The following is a 15030-nucleotide window of genomic DNA, read 5'->3' on the forward strand; positions in this document are numbered from 1 at the left end:
GTGTTTTAGGAGCAACATCTTCCCCTCTGCAATCAGATTTCTGAACACTATCTGATACATAGGTATGTATATATGTGTGTGTGTATATGTATCTGTAATTTTTATGCATTGTTGCTGCAAGACAACAATTTTCCTGACATGCAGTACTGTTAAAAAGTCTTAGGCACACATATATTTAGGTAAGGTGTTTAAGACTTTTGCACAGTACTATATTAATTTTGTGTATTGCACTGTACTGCTGATGCAGAAAAAAACAAATTTCATAACAATTGAGTTATGATAAACTTGATTCTAATATGGCTGTCTATTGTGGACTGAGAGTGGGAAGGGAGCAGGAAGCACCAGAGAGACTTTCTGTAATAATCAATAATCCAATTGTTTGGAATCAAATGACCTTGCCTGATGTCTCAGGGCTGATTGTGCCTGCACCTCTCTCTCTGCCCCGGCGTTCCTTCTGTGCCACCTGTCCCACACCCCTCCTGCGATGCTCCACCCTCGCTGTTCCCAACGGCTTTTGCTCCCACCACATTTAGAAACTCCCTCTCCGTTCTAGGTTGACATACAGTACTGTGCTAAAGTGTTGGGCACCCTAACTACAGTATTTGGGCCCGAGACTTTTTTCACAGTACTGTACGCCAGTGACAATAAACCTGTGACTTGTTCTGATGTATCTACCTCAACTATTTCCTCTTTCAACTTTTTTTTCACATCAAGAGTGAAACGAGCTCCCAGAGGAAGTGGTAAAGGGAGGTACATTTGCTGTGTTTAGCAGACATTTGGACAGGTAAGGCCATTAAGATGCAGGAGCAGATTTGGACCTTTCAGTCTGCTGAGTCTGCTTTGCTGTTCCATCGTGGCTGGGTTTATTTTCCCTCTCAACCCCATCCTCCTGCCTTCCCATCTCCCTCTTCCTCTCACACTGGAAGCAACCGTGTGCACAGTCCCCAAGTTCCCTCTGCCATTCCATCATGACTGATTTATTTTCCCATTTTTCTGCCTTCTCCCTATAACTTTTGATGCTCTTACTAATCAAGAACCTATTAACCTCAGCTTCAAATATACCCAATGACTTGGCCTCCACAACCATCTGTGGCAATGAATTCCACAAGATTGGCTATTCTTTTGCTGAAGAAATTCCTCCTCACCTAAAGGGACATTCTATTTCATGGCTGTGTCCTCTGGTCTAACACTCCCCACTATAGGAAACATCCTCTCCACAGCCATTCTATCCAGACCTTTCAGTATTTGATAGATTTCAATCAGGTCCCCCTCCCCATGTCATTTTTCTAAACTCTAGTGAGTACAGTCCCAGAGCCATCAGACACACCTTGTACATTCCCGAGTTCATTCTCGTGAACCTCCTTTGGACCCTCTCCAATGCGAACACTTCATTTCTTGGGTAAAACAGCTCACAATGTAGGTGCCATCTACAAATACACTGAGGATGTTGGCGGAATCCCAGATAACAACGAGAAAGCACTTGGGAGGTTGATAAGACTGCCGTAAGAGTATTAGGCTCAGTTTTGTTCGCCCTGCTATGGCAACGTGGCCCAGAGCCATCAAACACTCCTCATATATTAACCCTTTCACTGTCACTCCTCATATATTAAGCCTCCAAGAGGACCACAAGCAACACAGACAAAATGCTGGTGGAACGCAGCAGGCCAGGCAGCATCTATAGGGAGAAGCACTGTCGACGTTTCGGGCTGAGAGCCTTCGTCAGGACCACAATCTTGTTGTAGGGTTTAGAGGCTTGCGTGCCTCAATGACCTGGATAGTTATGTTGGCTGGAGGCAGGGTTTTATTCTTTGGTTCTTGGTAGGGTCACTCCTAGATTGGTACCCCATTCCTCCAGGTTTGGGGACTCAGCTCAGTACTAACAATCCTGACTAGTCGAACAAAATTGTTAACGGAAATACTTTGGTATTCCTGAGTCTCCACCCTGGCCTTGCATGACTGACGTAGTGAAAACTGAGAAGCTACTGACAGTGTGAACACCGTCAGGGATGAAGGATCTTCATTGCTGCCCTAAACACCAGCGGTGTAATGGGCAGTAAGTATTGACAGGAAGGCTTTAGAGCAGGGGTTCCCAATCTTTTTTTATGCCATGGACCCCAGCTTGGGAACCCTTGCAAGGCTAAATCCAGGAAAGTGAGAACAGCTAATGTAAGCAGCTTAGATGAGCTGGTGTACTATGCCTGTTAGCCAAGGTATAATTCCACGGCGCACGCACTTCCTGCATAGACACGTACCTTGTGCGTGTTTAGACACAGTGATTTTTGTCTCGTTTCACTTTCACCTTCCTCGAAGCCTGCCTTTGTGTCTGTGCAACCCACTTCCTCGACTCCAGCCTCTGTCCTTGCTCCTGTCCTTCCCTTGGTAGGAAGGGCCGGGTGTGTGTTAGCTCATCCCCAACGCCACCCCCCTCTCCCCCAACCTCCCACCACACCTGCGACCAAGATGCAAGAATGGTGCTGCTGAGGTTGGCGAAGTGACATTGGACCAGACTGGTCCTTGGCTTCATTCCAGGATTAGGTATTCACCGGAACATAAAGGGAAGAGCAGGAAATCTCATGCAGAATTCCAGCACGGATCCTCAGACTACATAGAGAAGGATAGCACCTTCAGCCCACGATGTTGTGCTGACCTTTTAACCTCCTCCAAGATAATTCTAACCTTTCCTTCTCACATAGCTCTCCAATTTTTTCTTTCATCCATGTGCCTGTCCAAGAGTCTCTTAAGCGTCCCTAGTGTTTGGGACAAGAAGGGAGAGTGAGCGAAAGCACCAGAGTATTAAATAGACTAATGGTTTGAAATTGCCTAGGGTCTCCATGCTGGGTGTGTGCTGCCACCAACTCCCCCCCCCCCCCCCCCCCCGCGCCTCTGACACTCCCGCTCCACGTTGACAAATTCAGTCCTGTGTGAAAGTCTTAAGAAATATAGTTTCAACCACTCTGACGACTTTTTTTCCAGTCCGAAGGTAGTGGGTATATGAAGTGAGCTCCCAGAGGAAGTGGTACAATTACAGTGTTTAACTGATATTTGACCGGGTAAGGCCATTAAGACATAGGAGTGGAACTGGGCCATTTAGCTCATCAAGTCTGCTCTGCCATTCTATCATGGCTGATTTATTATCTCTCTCCCTGTAACCTCTGACACCCTTACCAATGAAGAACCTCTGCTTTAAATATACCCAGTGACGTTGCCTCTACAGCTATTTGTGCTAATTGACAAAGTTCCTTACCCTTTGGCTAAAGAAATACCCCCTTGTCTCTGGTTCCTCAATTTTTAATCCATAAAAGACAGAAGCAGAATTAGGCCACCCTTGTTGAGTCTGCTGTGTTGTTTCATAATGTCTGATTTATTATCCTTCTCAATGGCATTCTTCTGCCTTCGCCCTGTAACCTTTGACACCCTGACTAATCAGGAACCTATCACCCACTGCTTTAAATATACCCAGTGACTTGACCTCCACAGCTGACTGTGGCAATGAATTCCACAGATTCACCACCTTCTGGCTGAACAAATTCCTCCTCATCTTTGTTTTAAATGGACGGCTGCGCCCCCCCCTTTTCTGAATCTACCCACTGGTCTTAGACTCCCCCAGTACTGGAAGCATCCTCTCTACCATCCACTGTATCCAGGCCTTTAAATATTCGATAGATTTCAATGAGAGGCCGCATTCTTCTGGACTCCAGCGAGTACAGGCCCAGAGCCATCAGACACTCCTCACACGTTAACCCTTTCATTCCTGGCATCATAGTTGTGACTCTGGTGTAGACCCTCTCTCCAGGCCAGCACATCCTTTCTGAAATAGAACTGCTTACAATACTCCCAAGTACAGAAATGATCTGCAAGCACGCTGATGACACCATTGTGGTTGGCAGAATCTCAATGGTTAGGAGAATGTGGTCGGGAGTATTGTGCCCAATTTTAGTTCTCCTGTTATGTGGAAAATGTCACTATGGCCCAGAGCCATCAAACGCTCCTTGTACATTAACTCTTTCACAAGCCTTTAGAAAAGGGGTTCCCACCCTCTTTAATGTCATGGACCCCAGGTTGGGAATCACTCCGTTATGAGGATATGGGTCAAATCCAGGCAAGTGAGACCAGCTAAAATAGACAGCTTGTATGAGTTAGTGTACAGTGCCAGTTCTCCCAAGAATCATTCTGTTGCACACCCACCTCCGTTTGGACGTGTGCTTTGTAGATCTTGTGCATGTTTAGACAGTAATTGTTTCACTTCCACCTTCCTCAAAGTCTGCCTTTGTTTCCGTGCATCCCATTTCCGCAGCTCCAGCTTCTGACCTTGCTCCTCTCCTTCCTGTGGTAGGAAGGCTGAATACTGGCTTGCCTCCACTCCCCCCGGCCCCCCCCCCCCGGGACCAAGGTGCAGGAGACAGGCCGCCCTCGGGGAGAACTCCACGTAGAGCTCTGTGTGCAGTGTTGTTGCTGGTGTCGGCAAAGCCAGACACCCAGTCCTTGGCTTCAAACCAGGACTGGGTGTTCACCAGAGAATAGAGGGAAGAGCAGAAAGTCTCGTGCAGAATTCCAGCACTGATTCACAGACCACAAATGCGAGCATAGAGCTGCACAGTACAGGCCCTTCAGCCCGCACTGTTGTGCTGACATCTTAACCTACTCCAAGATCAATCTAACCCTTCACTCTCACATAGCCCTCCATTTTTCTTTAATTTGCATGTCTGAGAGTCTCTTAAATATCCCTAAGACATCGGCCTCTGCCACCTATAGTAGGGCATACCATGCACTTGCCAATCTCTGTACTGAAAAAAATCAACTACCTCTGACATCTCCCCCAGTATGTTTCTCGACTGACCTTGAAAGGATATTCTCTGGTATAAGAAAAAAATTGCTGTCTGTCCACTCTTTCTATGCCTTTCTGTAATCTTATACACCTCTCATCACCTCCTGGGTGGCAGGGTGGAGATGCGCCTCTACGAAGGGATGTATAAGGCGCTCCTTCCCTCTGCGGACCTGCAGGTCACCCTTGGACAGGATGTAGCATCTGCTTAGTCCCCTGATCAGGGTCGCGTGAATCCATGGGAGCAGCCGGTGCATATCAAAGTCCTGATTATGTGGCTACTGACACCGGGCAGACAATCTCTGAAGTGTATTGATAATGGCTGGGTTCACCCGTCTTGTAAAGTTGCCACCCCGAAGAAAATGGCAAACCACTTCTGTTGTAAAAATTGCCAAGAAAAATGGTCAAGAACATGGTGACCTGGACAGCAGATAATGATGATTAACCATATCCACCCTGGAAAAAACAAGTCCCTGGTTGCCCATTTGATCTATGCCTCGTATCATCTTGTACACCTCTATCAAGTCATCTGTCATCCTCCTTTACTCCAAAGAGAAAAGTCCTAACTCTCTCAACCCTTCCTTAGAAGACTCTCTAATCCAGGAAGCATCCTGGTAAATCTCTCTGCACTCTCTCTACAGCTTCCACATCCTTCCTATAACGAAGTAAAATATGAATTTTCCTGTAATGAAAATTATTATATTAAAATTATATTTTCATTATATTGTGGACTCCAGTTAATTGGGACTCTTTGGGACCAATGTATGTTGGCCCAATGAAGCAGCTGCACCAATTCGCTGAAGGTTCATGGAAATAGTTTTTAAAAAGGTATAAAAATGATGAACTACTGTTTACAAACTTGCTCTCTGCTCCAAGTTGACAAATACAGTATAGTGCAAAAGTCTTGGCACCCCAGCTTTATATATATGCTCAAGACTGTTGCACAGTATGGAGAGGAGTAAGCAGTTGATGTTTTGGGCTTGAGATTCATTCCCCTCCCTAGATGTTGGCCAACTTACTGAGTTCCTTCACCATTTTGTGCGTGTTGCTTGGTGAGCGTCATTGAGAATCTTGGTTGGCATAGATCAGTTGGGCCAAAGGGACTGTTTCTGTGCCTTACATCCCATTGGTCCTCCACCCATGATTTTGGGCCCTCTCCCACTCCAGTAGCCTCTCTCAGGAACATTAGAATAAACAATAGAAGATTTGTATCTCCCAGTCTTTCCTCTGTGACCTTCCCACTAAACTTGACATGTCAAAATTAGATTCTCCAGATGCTGGAAACCTTGAGGAACTTGCACAGAATGCTAGAGGAACTCAGCAAGTCAGGCAGCATATACACTTAAGCCCATTACCCTGACTATGGCAAAGGCCACCAACAGCAACTTATCAGAGTCCTCTGTCCTGGGCCAGTCGTTCAAGTTGTCCCCAGGTGAAGCCCATCTTTGAAGATTCTTCCTCTCCCAGGTTTGTCTGTGGAGATTCTGTTGGCGTTTCTGTAGATCTGAGCATTTACGTGATAGAACTGGTAACCATATGCCCAACCCTGCTCCTTTTGCAGCCTGGCTCGGGACAGTCCATGGTGGAGTTGGGCAGCATCTATGGAGGGAAATAAACAGTTGCCGTTTGGTGCCAAGACCCTTTATCAGATCCAGTGTTGTCAGCTTATTCTGCTCCATAGATGCTTACTGACTTGATGAGTTCCTCCAACATTTCATATGTGTTGTTAACGAGCGTTAGCACGTTTAGAACAGAGAAAAATATTTTAATCTATTGTAGTGCCAAGTCACAGTGATACTGTACTGAGGTAATGACTCAGATTGTGCAATTTGGCTCAGGAAGCTGCAGTTCAACCTTGTGGTATGGATTAGGGAACACTATTTAAATTGGTTATAACACACATTTGCTCTTTGTCCCTAATAAAGTAGCCACTGCATAAATGTTTATGGTCTTCTGCTGCTGTAGCCCATCCACTTCAAGATTTGACGTGTTGTGCATTCAGAGAGGCTCTTCTGTTGTAATGTGTGGGTATTTGAGTTACTGTCAGCTGAAACAGCCTGGCCATTTTCCTCTGACCATTAACAAGGCGTTTTCACCCATAGAACTGCTGCTCGCTGGATGTTTCCTGTTTCTTATACCATTTTCCGTACTCATTCTGGAGCAGGGGGTTCCCTCTTAATAGAAACATAGAAAATAAGTGCAGGAGTAGGCCCTTCAGCCTTTCGAGCCTGCACTACCATTCAGTATGATCATCCAACTTAGAACCCTGTACCTGCTTTCTCTCCATACCCCCTGATCCCTTTAGCCACAAGGGCCATATCTAACTTCCTCTTAACAGAAATATATTAAGCTTTTTCTATTATAAACTTTTTCTTTTGCCATAGACCAATACCATTAAGCAAGGGGTTTGTGGACCTCAGATTGGAAAATACCTTCTCTAGAGACTGTTGTGCGTGACAATCCCAGGAGATCAGCAGTGTCTGAGATGCTCAGATCACCCCATCTGGCACCAACAATCATTCCACGGTCAAAGTCACTTAGATCGTGTTCCTTCCCCATTCTGATGTTTGGTCTGAACAGCAGCTGAGCCTCTTGACCATGTCTGCATGCTTTTATGCATCGAGTTGTTGCCACATGATTGTCTGATTAGATATTTGCATTGAGGAGCAAGTGTGTAGGTGTCTCTAGTAAAGTGGATGCTGAGTATAAATCTGAAATTTGAAGGAAACCGCAGTCTGTTTTGTGATATTTTAATAATATGCAGACACTTGGAAAGCCACCAATTTCTTCATGGCAGAGCCTCCACTAACAGTGAACGCTTTAAATTAAGAATCCTTTTTCAGAACGGAGAAAGAGGGATTAATTAAATTAGTGGTTTTAGGTTGCCAAAGCAGTGGTTGGAAGAGTGAATAGGTCAAAGGGAATATCCGTGAGTTGCCATAGAGATCTGTTGTTTCGTTACCAGGGGCAACTGTAGTATTGGAGGAAGTTGGCTGAGCTTGTATTAGGCAAGTCCCACGGCCGAGATGGAAGGCAACCTGCGATTTGGCAGGACATAGAATGGACACGGAGATGTTTCTATCAGAGGGTGAGTCTAGGACCAGCAGGCACAACCTCAGAATAGAGGGACATCCATTTAGAACAGACAGGAACTTCTTTAGCCAGAGGGTGGTGATTTTGTAGAATTTGGGAAGGCCTGGTCAGACGGAAAGGTTACAGGGACAAGTTGGGAGTAATGGGGTTAGAAGGAAATAGATCAAGATCCAGAGCAGGCTTGATGGGCTGAGTGGCCTAATCCTGTTCCTATGTCTTGTAGAATCACTGGCTGGAATAAGCTTAAATTTTCAGGATTGATTAAGAATGGAAAGTGCCTGAATTTTACACACCTGTCAAAAACAAGGCAAAGGATAGACTGGGTGGCTCTAGTCAGTTTAATCTCAGCAGTGGGAGAACTTTCTGCACCATTTTTTTTTAAAATTGAGATACAGGGTGGTATAGGGCTTTTCAGCCTTCAAGCTGTGCCACACTACCCCTCAGTTTATTCCTGGCCTTATAACAGGACTTTTTACAATGGCCAATTCAGTTGCTAACTGGCATGTCTTTGGACTGTGGGATTCCTCACCTGGAGGATCTTGCATTAATTAAGATTCTCTGGCGTAGATTAATTGGTGGCTACTCACATTTAAGTGGTTCTATGGTGAGGTAACGCTCGGAGGTGGTAAGAGTATCATACTGGATGCAGTGTACGTGGGCTTGCAGAAGACTTTTGACAAAGTGCCACACAACAGGCTTATCATCTAAGCAAAAGATTCTCAGAAGTTCAAATTAAATTTATATCAAAGTATATATCACCATATACTATCCTGAGATTCATTTTCTTGCAGGCATTCACAGTGAAACCAAGAAATAGAATAGAATCAATGAAAAGCTACACACAAAGTCTGCCAGCCAATGTGCAAAAGAAGGCAAAGGGTGCAGATAAGACATAGGAGAGGAATTAGGCCATTCAGCCCATCAAGTGTGCTCTGCCATTTGATCTCAAACCCATTCTCCTGCCTTCTCCTTGTAACCTGATACTCTGACTTAATCAAGAACCTATGCAAAAACAATACCAAGAACATGGGTTGTAAAGTCCTTAAAAGTGAGTCTGTAGGTTGTGGAATCATCTCAGTGTTGAAGTGAGTGAAGTTATACATGCTGGTTCAAGAGTCTGATGGTTGAAGGGTAATAACTGTCCCTGAATCTTGTGGGTGGGACCTATGGTTCTTGGATGGTGGGGGCCCTTGATGATGGATGCTTCTTTCTTGTGCTCAGAGGTGGGGAGGGCTTTAATTGTGATGGACTGGGATGTGTCTGTGTAAGCTTTTCTGTGCTTGGTTTGAAAATGATGTAAATGATGTGCCGGGGCTGGTGATATGTGTGGAGTAGTTTATTTGGTTATATTAGTGATACAATGTGGAACAGCCCCTTCTGTCCCAACGAGCCGCACCGCCCAGCGCCCCTAGACTAATCACAAAGCGATTTACTATACAATATCTAGTTAATCTAACTGGTCCATCTTTGAACTGTGGGAGGAAACCCACACGATCATGGGGTTAACGTACAAACTCCTTACAGACATTGCAGGAATTGAACCCCAAACTCTCAACTCCTCGAGCTGTTATAGCATCTCGCTAATTGCAACGCTACCGTAGCACCTCAGACAAGAAAGGTTGAGGGAGGTACGTGAGCAACATTAAAAAAAACTCTTGGACCGATACACTGATAGCGAAGGTTTAGAATGATAAATAGCACAGTTTCAGACAGGAATCTTGGTCTGGAGAGTCCGAGTTATTCGGAGAAGTTGGCCAGGGTAGATTTTTATTCCTTAGAATGCTGAAGACTGAGGAGCAATCTTATGGAAATGTTTTTTTTAATTGTTAAGGGTTAAACATGAGATTCTGCAGATGCGTAAAATGACGTCTGTCCTGATGAGGTGTCTCGGCCTGAAATGTCGACACTTTATTTCTCTCCATAGATGCTGCCTGACCTGCAGAGTTCTTCTGGTGTTTTGTGTGTGTTTTGCTTATGACGGGCAGGGATAAGGTGGACGGTGATGGTCTTACCCCCAGTGTAGGGGAGACCAAAATTAATGGTGACAGGAATGTTTAAAAGGGGATGGGGTAGTTTTTTCATGCCTAGGGTGGTATGTGGAAGCAAGCCAGAGGAGGTGGTTGAGGTAGTTACCATTGGATCAGTGTTATTCCCCGTAGAGACACAGTGGCCAAGTGGCCTAATTCCGCTCTTTGTCTTATGGTCTTATCTGTGCTCTTTCTAGCCCCCCCCCCCCCAACCCAAGACAGACTGGAAACTGGACCCAAGAACCAGATCCACACACACTTCCCTCTCTCCTGCATGCCAGCGGCTGTTCAAACACCCCCTCATACTCGTGCGTCAGATGTACGGCCACATCCTGTCTGGGGGTGCCTTGCGTGCAGGGGGAAGTGCAGCAGCTGAACTGAGCTGAAGCCCTCCCCCAGCAGGCTCAGCTCAGGCATGAGACCCGACCACAACCCAGCACCGGCGACCAGCTTCTTCTGCAGGCTCTGCACGACTTTCGTGTTGGTCTCAGAGTCACACAGGCAGGCCTGTCTATGCTGACCACTAAACTGTCTATGCTGACCACTTTGCCATAAGAGGACAAAATATACGAGCAGAATCAGGCCATTCTGACCTTTAAGTCTGCATCATGATTTAATATCCCTCTCAACCCCATTCTCCTGTCTTCTCCCCATAACCTTTCACGTCCTGGCTAATCAAGAACCTGTTAACCTCTGTTTTAAGTATATCCAATGACTTGGCTTCCACAACCATCTCTGGCAGTGAATTCTGCAGACTTGCCTCCCTCTGGCTAAAAAAAAAATCTTCCTCATCTCTGTTTTGAAGGGACATCCCTCTTTACTAAGGCTATGCCGTTTGGTCCTAGACTCCCACACTATAGGAAATATCCTCTCCATGGTCACCCTGTCCAGGCCTTTCAATGTTTGATAGGTTTCACTGAGGATTCCCCCCCACCATTGTTCTAAACTCCAATGAGTACATGCTCAGAGCCATCAAACATTCTTCACACATCAACCGTTTCATTCGCGGGATCATTGTTGTGAACCTTCTCTGGGCAATTTCCAATGCCAGCTTATCCTTTCTTAGCTAAGGGCCCAAAACTGCCTCCCATTACTCCAAGGGTGGTCTTTCATTGATTCTGTTATGTTTATTCTATAGATTTATTGAATATACCCGGAAGAAAATGAACCTCAGGGCTGTATATGGTGATATATATGTAGTTTTGATAATAAATTTACTTTGAATTTTGACCGATGCTTTATAAAACCTCAGCATTACAACCTTGCTTTTAATGTTTTAGTCCTCTCTCTTTCTGTCTAGCTGTGGCCTACATAAGATGATAAGGAAGTTTAAATCAAAGGAAGAGGGCATAATAAGGCATTATTTGGAAAGAAAAGAGCAGCTGAAACATTGGATTGAGATGTTTAATTCCGACTACATGGGACATGGAACACTACGGCATGGTGGTGTAGTGGTTAGCACAACACTTTGCAGTACAGGGATGTGGGTTCCTGACACTGCCTGTAAGGAGATTCCTCCCACAGTTCATTGGTTGGTAGGTAATTAGTCATTGTAAATTGTCCCGTGATTAGGGTCAGATTCAATTGGGTGTTGATGGGCGGTGCGGCTCCAAGGATTGGAAGAGCCTATTCCACGCTGTATCTCATTAAATAGATAAGTAAAAACAGGCCCTGATCTCTCTCACACCGGAGATTCTATCTAGAGCAAGGGTCGGCAACCCGCGGCTCCGGAGCCGCATGTGGCTCTTTGATCTCTGTGCTGCGGCTCCCCGTAGTTTGTTAGTTTTTGAAATGTAATACGAAATTTGAAGATTATTGTGATCTTGTACAATCTAAAAACGTTGTGGAGACCCCATTTCCTGGCACATCCGAACCGGCTCACAATTAGCCACCATTCCGGCTAAGGGAGATAGCCTACGGGGGTTTGTGAGTACGTGTCTTTTGGAGCATCCGCGCCCACGGGGACGGGTTGAGGGAGGCTTTAAATCAAGGCTGTATAGTTCGAATAAAGTTACCTTTGACTGCAGTGTCTTTATTTTAGCGCTGCGTGTAGCACACCGCTACAACGTGTTTTTTATCGCTATTAATATACATCACCACTGCCAAGGCCTGACACCCGCCAGTGCGCGCTTTCTTTTAATTCTTCAATTCAAGGTAGGCTACCTATGGAGTAACCTTCAACCCAACGTCTTTTTTTCGGAGTTCAAAATGTTTTTGTTGCATGCAGAAATGTAATTTCGTTTTCTCTGCAGGAGTTCATCAATTTCATAAATGCAACACATTATAGTTTGTTTATACATAGCATAAAGGCAAAAAAAAAACCGTTGTATGCAGTGTTATTTCATTTTAAATGTCAAACGGGTTTTGTGGCTCCCAGTGTTTTCTTTTCTGTGGGAAATGGGTCCATATTGGCTCTTTCAGTGGTAAACGTTGCCGACCCCTGATCTAGAGTAACACACAGAAATTGCTGGTAGAACTCAGCAGGTTAGGCAGCATCAATGAAAAGTGTTGTGTATCTGATATTTCAGCAATACCTGAGTAATCTTGTATGTGTGTATTATATATCTAAATAGATTATTTATACATATATAAAATATATAATATATGTTAAGCTTTCTTGGTCATTTAAATAATTCTTTACAGGTTATATGTAAAGATATGTGAATTGCATATGTCATGTCATGATGCTACCTTGTGATACACGCATGCTTGCTTGAAGTAAACATGAAGTTAGATTCACATTTTGGACTCCTGTGTCTTCCTTTGAAGTAGTTTAATATTATGAAGTTACAAAACATATCAGAAATGAACACACACAAAATGCTGGAGGAACTCAACAGTACAGGCAGCATCTACGGAGATTAAGTTGACGTCTCAGGCCGAGACTCTTCATCAGAACTGAGAAGGAAGGGGGAAGATGCCAGAATAAAAAGGTGGAGGGGAGGGGAAGGAGGATAGCTATAAGGTGGGTGGGTAAAGGTAAAGGCTGCAGAAGAAGGAATCGGATAGGAGATGAGAGTGACCATGAGAGATGGGGAGAAGGCTGGAGGTGATGAGTGGAAAGGGTAAAAGGCTGGAGAAAATGAAACGTGATAGGAGAGGAAAAGATCTTGGGAGATGGGGAAGGAGGAAGGGCACTGGGGGAGGTGATAGGTGGATGAGGGGTAGAAGTTGGGGGTCAGAGTGGGAAAGCCAGCATTTTTCTCTCAGGGATAAAATCAATAATATTAGAGGGCACATATTTACAGAGAGAGTCTCAGCATTTTGTGTGTGTTCCTTCACCCCATGATGTAGTTCTGAACTAATTATACTGGTAATTAAGACTTTAATCCCTTCTGCCTACACAATGTCCATATCCCTCAATTCTCTGCACATCCATGTGCTTATCTAAGAGTCGGTTAAATGCCTCTATTGCATCTGTCACCACCTCCACTGCTGGCAGTGCGTTCCAGCCATCCACCACGTTCTGCATTACAAGAATAAACTTGCCCCACATCTCATCTTTGAACTGATAAACACAGGAGGTTCTGCAGATGTTGGCAATTCAGAGTAACACAGAAAATGCTGGTGGAACTCAGCAGGATGGGCAGCATCTATAAAAATGAATAAACAGTCGCCGTTTTGGGCCGAAACCCTTCTTCAGGACTGAGAAGGAAGGGGGGAGAGGTTGGGAGGCTAGCTGGAAGGTGATAGGTGATGGGTGGGAAAGGTAAAGGGCTGGAGAGGAAGGAATCTGATAGGAAGGACAGTGGACCATAGGAGAGAGGGAAGGAGGAGGGGACCTGGGGTGGGGGGGGGGGGGGGGGAGTAATAGGTAAGTGAGGAGGTGAAAGGTCAGAGTGCAGAGAAAGGGGCATGATGGGAATTTGTTCATGGGAAGGAGATGGATTATAAGGTGTTGCTGTTCCATCCTGAGTGTGGCCTCACCTTGGTGCAAGAGGAGGCCTTCAACCAACATGTTGGAATGGGGATTGGAATCAACATTTTGTGGGTGTTGCTTTGGATTTCCAGCATTTGCAGACTTTATCATGTTTAGAATATGAACTTAACCCTTCTCAACTTCAGTGCATGCCCTGTGATATTGAACATGCACTGAGAAAATCCTGGCTTTCTGCCTCTGCCTTTCATAATCTTACAAGCCATTGTCTGGTCTCCCCTTGGCCTCCATCGCTCCAGAGAAAACAGCAAGTTTGTCCAACCTCTCCTTGTAGCACACGCCTTCTAATCTGGGCAGCATCCTGCTCAATCTGTTCCGCACCCTCTCCAAAGCCTCTGCACCCATCCTGCAGTGGGGGAGACCAAATCGGAGGCCACAATATTGTAGCGATTAGCACGACACTATTGCCGCTCAGGGGGTCGGAGTTCAGAGTTCAATTCTGGCACCCTGTAAGCAAGTTTCTGTGTTCCTTCCCATGAGCATGTGGGGGTTTCCCCTGGATTCTCCAGTTTCGTCCCACGGTCCAAATATGTGCCGGTTGGTCGGTTAATTGGTCCTGTGATCAGGCTACAGTGAAGTTGATGGGTTGCTGGGTGGTGCAGCTCAAGGGGCCAGAAGGTGACAGTATCTCAAATAACCATGTGTTACAACAGTGGTGTGCAGAAGAGCATCTCTGAACGCAAATCACACCAAACCTTGAAGCAGATGGGCCACAGCAGCAGAAGACCACGAACGGCTATTTTATTAGGTACGGGAAGTACACCCTATCCTCGTTATAAGCGGGGGATGCGTTCCTCGCAGTCGTCGCACAGTATGAAAATGCATAATTTGAATAATTATTTAAATGGAGAATGCGGGGATATGTTCTGGAGGGCTTCCTAAATATGTTTTATATGTAATTTATTCACATTTTCATACCAATATGACACAAAAGCAGTACCACAAGGCAACATTCGTATTATATTTCATCAATTTAAGTTAATATTCAACGTAATCATAGAGCATGGTAAACTAAGAGAGGCTTCATCTTAGTCTCCTTCGGCATTGGAACACATAAGCAGAGTCAACCTATCCTTTGCTGCCTTGAAACCTGATGTGATTTTTTCATCCTTACTTATGTAAGTGCATTTCAGCATACGCTTCCAAAAAAG

The 15030-nt window shown here is 45.1% G+C and overlaps 1 protein-coding gene across 4 annotated transcripts in view; it reads left to right on the forward strand.

The window, feature by feature from the left end:
• Window positions 1-15030, forward strand: part of tfe3a (transcription factor binding to IGHM enhancer 3a) — a 48748-nt gene that overhangs the window by 10810 nt on the left and 22908 nt on the right. Inside the window, exon 3 of one of the 4 annotated variants that reach the window (XM_059949582.1) lies at window positions 715-784. The exons of 2 other annotated variants lie outside the window; for them this stretch is intronic. The gene's annotated coding sequence lies outside the window, so the exon portion shown is untranslated. Of the gene's footprint in view, window positions 1-714; window positions 785-7186; window positions 7911-15030 lie in introns of those variants that run through there. One more of the 4 variants, XM_059949583.1, reaches the window with a different exon arrangement.

Source organism: Hypanus sabinus, chromosome 24 (genome assembly GCF_030144855.1).
Source record: "Hypanus sabinus isolate sHypSab1 chromosome 24, sHypSab1.hap1, whole genome shotgun sequence".
NCBI lineage: Eukaryota > Metazoa > Chordata > Chondrichthyes > Myliobatiformes > Dasyatidae > Hypanus > Hypanus sabinus.